Source organism: Colobus angolensis, unplaced genomic scaffold, assembly GCF_000951035.1.
Source record: "Colobus angolensis palliatus isolate OR3802 unplaced genomic scaffold, Cang.pa_1.0 Scaffold12, whole genome shotgun sequence".
Taxonomy (NCBI): domain Eukaryota; kingdom Metazoa; phylum Chordata; class Mammalia; order Primates; family Cercopithecidae; genus Colobus; species Colobus angolensis.
The window spans coordinates 7,795,478-7,801,678 of NW_012113141.1; the positions used below are offsets into that span (position 1 = coordinate 7,795,478).

The following is a 6,201-nucleotide window of genomic DNA, read 5'->3' on the forward strand; positions in this document are numbered from 1 at the left end:
AAACGCTCAATAAATTTGGTATTGATGGAACGTACCTCAAAATAATAAGAGCTATTTATGACAAACCCACAGCTAATATCATACTGAATGGGGTAATTTTGTTTTCTATTCTATTGATATGATGCATTGAATTAATTGATTTTTGGATCTTAAACCAACCTTGCATTCCTGAGACAAACTGCACTTGGTTATGTTACATATAATTTTTAAATGTTGCTGGATTTGTTTTGCTAGTATTTTGTTGAGGATTTTTGCATCATTCTCATGAGTATTGGTCTGTAGTTTTATTTTCTTGTGACTTTGTCTGATTTTAGAGTATCATAGTAATACTGGCCTCATAATATGAATTGAAAGATGTCTTCCCTCTTCTAATTTTTGGAAGAGTTTGTGGAGAATTGGTATTTTTTTTTTTAAAGAAGCAGCAATTGTTTATTTTTCTAATCAAGTGACCATGCTGCTGAATCTTAAGGCCTCAACAAATGTTGCATCTTACTATTTCATTGAACAATAAGACCGTCTATTCTGATTATTCCTGGTAAATAGGAATAATCACTGGTTTCTCCAGTGGTTTCCATTTGCCAAAAACTCATGACAGATGGCTTAACAAGGTGGCTACTGCTTTCAGGGGATTGTATCAGATGCATACTCATTTCCAGTACAGCAGCTGTTGGCAATCTAGTACTTCTCTATCATGGTTGGCCAAGGAGTCCTGCTTTGGCTGCCAGAGCTTCATTCTGCTAAATATGATATTCCTGAAGTCTCATGGATATTCTTTTTGTCATTTAAAAATATTTCCATAAAGTGTTCTGAACAGCTGGTCTCTTCAGGTTTTACATCTCTTGTGCAGTCTTAACACAGTCCAAAAAGCAGATTTCTTTAAGTTTATTGTCAGTCCCAAGAAATTCCTTAAACTGTTTAATCTGATCAGGTTCTGGTATTTGTGCACCCATATTCTTTTGGTACATTTATTAGTCACCTTTTCTGATGCGTGAGTTTCCTTTCTGTTCTGGTAAAGTAGTGTTCCAACCTTTGTTTGAATGTCTTCAGTGAGATGTGATTTCTTAAGCACAGGCTCTCACATCTGACATCAGTACAACGCTGTAGGCCTACACTGCTGGTCGAGTCTGAGGATGGAGGATCAGGATCAGGGCAAGTGTTGCAGCCGCTTTATCTAATTCTTCTTTAAACGTTCATTAGAATTCAACAGTGAAGCCATTTGGGGCTAGGCTTTTCTTTGTGGGTAGTTTCTTGATTACTAATTTAATCTCTTGTTATATAGGTCTGTTCAAGTTACCTATTTTTTCTTGAATTTTTTAGTCATTTGTGCCTTTCTAAGTATTTGTCCATTTCATCTAATAAATAATCTAATTTGTTTAATGGCTATTCTTTCTGACATTAATAAAACCACTTTATCTTTCTTGTCGGTGTTGTTTGCATAATAGGCCTTTTTTTTTTTTTTTTTTCCCCGGATAGGGTCTTGCTTTGTTGCCCAGGCTGGAGTGCACTGGCAAGCAGAGGTTACCACTCACTGGAACCTGTGATTCCCAGGCTTAAGTGATCCTCCCACCTCAGTCTCTTGAGTAGCTGGGATTACAGGTGCATACCGTCATGCTTGGCTAATTTTTAAATTTTTGCAGAGACAAGGTCTCATTATATTGTCCAGGCTGATCTTGAACTCCTGGCTCAAAGTTAAACCCCTGCCTTGGCCTCTTAAATTGTTGGGTTTACAGGTGCGAGCCACCACATCCAGCCTGCATGATATATTTTTCCACCCTTGTACTTTCAATCTGTTTGTAACTTTGTATCTACAGTGTGTCCTCTGTTGACCCACATAATTGTCTTTTATGTATAATTATTAGAACTATTGATAAGAAAATGTGAAAGTATAGTCCCATTATCTTATTTGAGTGGAATCAATAGACTAGTTCACTATTTCATAAAATGTATTCTAGTTTGTATATTAGAATAGTTTGTTTTTCATGGCTTTTGAGAAAAACATTTGAGTGAGCTTACATCTCATTGCATTTAAAATTTCTGGTTTTTTTTTTTTTTTGGAGACGCAGTCTCTCTCTGTTGCCCAGGCTGAAGTGCAATGGTGTGATCTTGGCTCACTGCAACTTCTACCTCCCAGGTTCAAATGATTCTTGTGCCTCAGCCTCTGGAATAACTGGGACTACAGGTGCATGCCATGACCTAGCTAATTTTGTATTTTTAGTAGAGATGGGGTTTCGCCCTGTTGGGCAAGCTGGTCTCAAACTCCTGACCTCAGGTGATCTACCTGATTTAGCCTCCCAAAGTGCTGGAAGTACAGCACCTGTCCAAAATTTCTGTTTTTTAATTAATCCAAAGTTCATATATATATATTTTTTCCCAATGCCATGGTACATATCATCACCAAAAAAAGTAGTGATTTTGCTTCAGTGGACACTGAATTTTAATATTATTGATAGAATGCCTATATCGATCAGGGTTTTACACTTATCGTACAGTGTACTTACAATGTATGTAGGCCTCATCCTTTGTAATTAATTAATTAGCTTGTAATTAATGTAAGCTAATCTAAATTTTCATATTTTCAGTTTTAACAGTTGAACTTTTGAGTTAAATTTCTTATATTTTGATTTTTTTCTATAAAAATATTTTAAAACTGGAAAGAGAACACTAGAATCAATTAAATGCAAGATTGAAAGGGTTTCATAATGTGAAAAAGCAATCTTGTTTTTGAAATGTTCAGTTTACAGTAAGGATCGAGCCCCTCTGCAGCTACCAATTTGGGAAATACCTGAGGTTTTTTTCCCCTTGCACTTAAAGGCTGTTTTAGCCCTGAAGGTGGCTAGTTAAGGACACAGACTTTGGAGTGCCACGACACTTCCATAACAGGAGTGAACTGAAGAAGAGAAGCAGTGGAGTCAGGAACCTCACAAAGTAAAGACAACCAGTGAAGAGAAAAACCATTTATTTTCAATACTTAAGATGGCCAAGCCTATAATAGGAGAGGCCGAGGCAGGTGCATCACGAGGTTAGGAGATCGAGACCATCCTGGGTAGCACGGTGAAACCCCACCTCTACTAAAAATACAAAAAATTAGCCAGGCGTGGTGGGCACCTGTAGTCCCAGCTACTCGGGAGGCTGAGGCAGGAGCTTGCAGTGAGCTGAGATCACGCCACTGTACTCCAGCCTGGGTGACAGAGTGAGACTCTGTCTCAAAAAAAGGATGGCTGAATAGGAAGAGCTGTGGTCTGCAGCTCCCAGCAAGACCAACACAGAAGGTGGGTGTTTTCTGCATTTCCAACTAAGATACCCAGTTCATCTCACTGGGACTAGTTAGGCAGTGGTTGCAGCCCACAGAGGTTGAGCAGAAGCACGGTGGGGCATCACCTCACCTGGGAGGTGCAAGGAGTCGGGGGACCTCCTTCCCCCAGCCGAGGGAAGCCATGAGGGACTGTGCTATCCGACCCAGATACTATGCTTTTCCTATGGTTTTTGCAATCCACAGATCAGGAGATTCCCTCGTGTGCCTATACCACCAGGGCCTTGGGTTTCAAGCACAAAACTGGGCGGCAGTTTAGGCAGACACTGAGGTAGTTGCAGGAGTTTTTTTTTTGTACCCCAGTTGCACCTGGAACCCCAGTGAGACTGTTAACTCCCCTGGAAAGGGGGCTGAAGCCAGGGAGCCAAGTGGTCTTGCTCAGAGGGTCCCATTCTCACGGAGCCCAGCAAGCTAAGAACCACTGGCTTAACATTCTTACTGCCAGCACAGCAGTCTGAAATTGACCTGGGACCATTGGGCTTGGTAGGGGGAGGGGCATCTGCAGTTACTGAGGCTTGAGTAGGTGGTTTTTCCCTGACAGTACTAAGACAGCCGGGAGGTTTGAACCAGGTGGAATTCACCACAGTGAAGCAAAGCGGCTGTGGCCAGACTCCCTCTCTAGATTCTTCCTCATTGGACAGGGCATTTCTGAAAGAAAGGCAGCAGACCTAGTCAGGGACTTATGGATAAAACTCCTGTCTCCCTGGGACAGAGCACCTGAGGGAAGAGGCGGCTGTGGGCGCAGCCTCAGAGGACATAAACTTTCCTGCCTGGTGGCTCTGAAGAGAACAACTAATACTGACAAGGAGGATTCTCCCAGCACAGTGCTTGAGCTCTGCTTATGGACAGACTGCCTCCTCAAGTGGGTTGGGAAGACTCCTGTGCTGTCTCACTAGGAGAGAACTGCCAACAGGGGTCAACAGACACCTCAAACAGGAGAGCTCTGGCTGGCATCAGGCTGGTGCCCCTTTGGGACGAAGCTTCCAGAGGAAGGACCAGGCAGCAGTCTTTGCTGTTCTGCAGCCTCCATTGGTGATATCCAGGCAAACAGTGTCTGGAATGGACTTACAGCAAACTGCAGCAGACCTGCAGAAGAGGGCCCTGACTGTTAGAAGAAAAACTAGCAAACAGAAAGCAACAACCTCAGCATCAACAAAAAGGACCCCCACACAAAAACCCCATCCAAGGTCATCAGCCTCAGAGATCAAAGGTAGATAAATCCATGATGATGAGGAAAAACCAGCCCAAAAACGCTGAAAATTCCAAAAACCAGAATGCCTCTTTGCCTCCAAATAATTGCAGCTCCTTTCCAGCAAGGGCACAAAACTGGAGGGAGAATGACATTGATGAATTGACAGAAGTAGACTTCGGAAGGTGGGTAATAACAAACTCCTCTGAGCTGAAGAAGCATGTTCTAACCCAGTTCAAGGAAGCTAAGAACCTTGATAGAAGGCTATAGGAACTGCTAACTAGAATAATCAGTTTAGAGAGGAACATAAATGACCTGATGGAGCTGAAAAACACGGCACGAGCACTTCATGAAGCATACACAAGTATCAATAGCCAAATTGATCGAGCAGAAGAAAGGATATCAGAGATTGAATATCAACTTACTGAAATAAGGAGTGAAGACAAGATCAGAGAAAAAAATGAAATGGAACGAACAAAAACTTCAAGAAATATGGGACTATGTGAAAAGACCAAACCTATGATTGATTGGTGTACCTGAAAGTGAAAGGGAGAACAGAACCAAGTTGAAAAACACACTTCAGGATATTATCCAGGAGAACTTCCCCAACCTAACAAGACAAGCCAACACTGAAATTCGGGAAATATGGAGAACACCACTAAGATACTCCTCAAGAAGAGCAACCCCAAGACATCTAATTGTCAGATTCTCCAAGGTTGAAATGAAGGGCAGCCATAGAGAAAGGTCAGGTTACCTACAAAAGGAAACCCATCAGACCAATTGCAGATCTCTCTGCAGAAACCCTACAAGCCAGAAGAGAGTGGGGGCCATTATTCAACATTCTTAAAGAATTTTCAACCCAGAATTTCATATGCAGCCAAACTAAGCTTCATAAGCTAAGGAGAAATAAAATCCTTTTCAGAGAAGGAAATGCTGAGGGATTTTGTTACCACCAGGCCTGCTTTACAAGAGCTCCTGAAGGAAGCACTAAATGTGGAAAGGAAAAAGTGGTACTAGCCACTGCACAAACACGAAAATATAAAGACCAATGACACTATGAAGAAACTGCTTCAACTAATGTGTAAAATAACCTGCTAACATCATGATGACAGGATCAAATTCATATATAATAATATTAACCTTAACTGTACATGGCCTAAATGCCCCAACTAAAAGACACAGACTAGCAAATTGGATAAAGAGTCAAGATCCATTGGTGTGCTTTATTCAGGAGACCCATCTCACTTGCAAAGACACACATAGGTTCAAAATAAAGGGATGGAAGAATGTTTACCAAGCAAATGGAAAGCAAAAAAAAAAAAAAAAAGCAGGGGTTACAATCCTAGTCTCTGATAAAATAGACTTTAAACTAACAAAGATCAAAAAAGACAAGGGTATTACATAATGGTAAAGGGATCAATGCAACAAGAAGAGCTAACTATCATAAATATATATGTGCACCCAATACAGGAGCACCCAGGTTGATAAAACAAGTTCTTAGAGACCTGCAAAGAAACTTAGACTTCCACACAATAATAGTGGGAGACTTTAACACCCCACTGTCAATATTAGATCAATGAGACAGAAAATTAACAAGGTTATTCAGGATTTAAACTCAGCTCTGGACCAAGTGGACCTAATAGACACGGGGTTGCTACAGAACTGTCTACCCCAAATCAACAGAATATACATTCTTCTCAGC

At 41.1% G+C, this 6,201-nt stretch overlaps 1 protein-coding gene and 1 pseudogene across 4 annotated transcripts in view; one reads left to right on the plus strand and one right to left on the minus strand.

Annotated features, from left to right (window-relative positions):
- Positions 1-6,201, plus strand: part of ADK (adenosine kinase) — a 620,365-nt gene that overhangs the window by 219,309 nt on the left and 394,855 nt on the right. The window lies entirely within an intron of this gene.
- On the minus strand, positions 690-950 carry LOC105502073 (annotated as a pseudogene).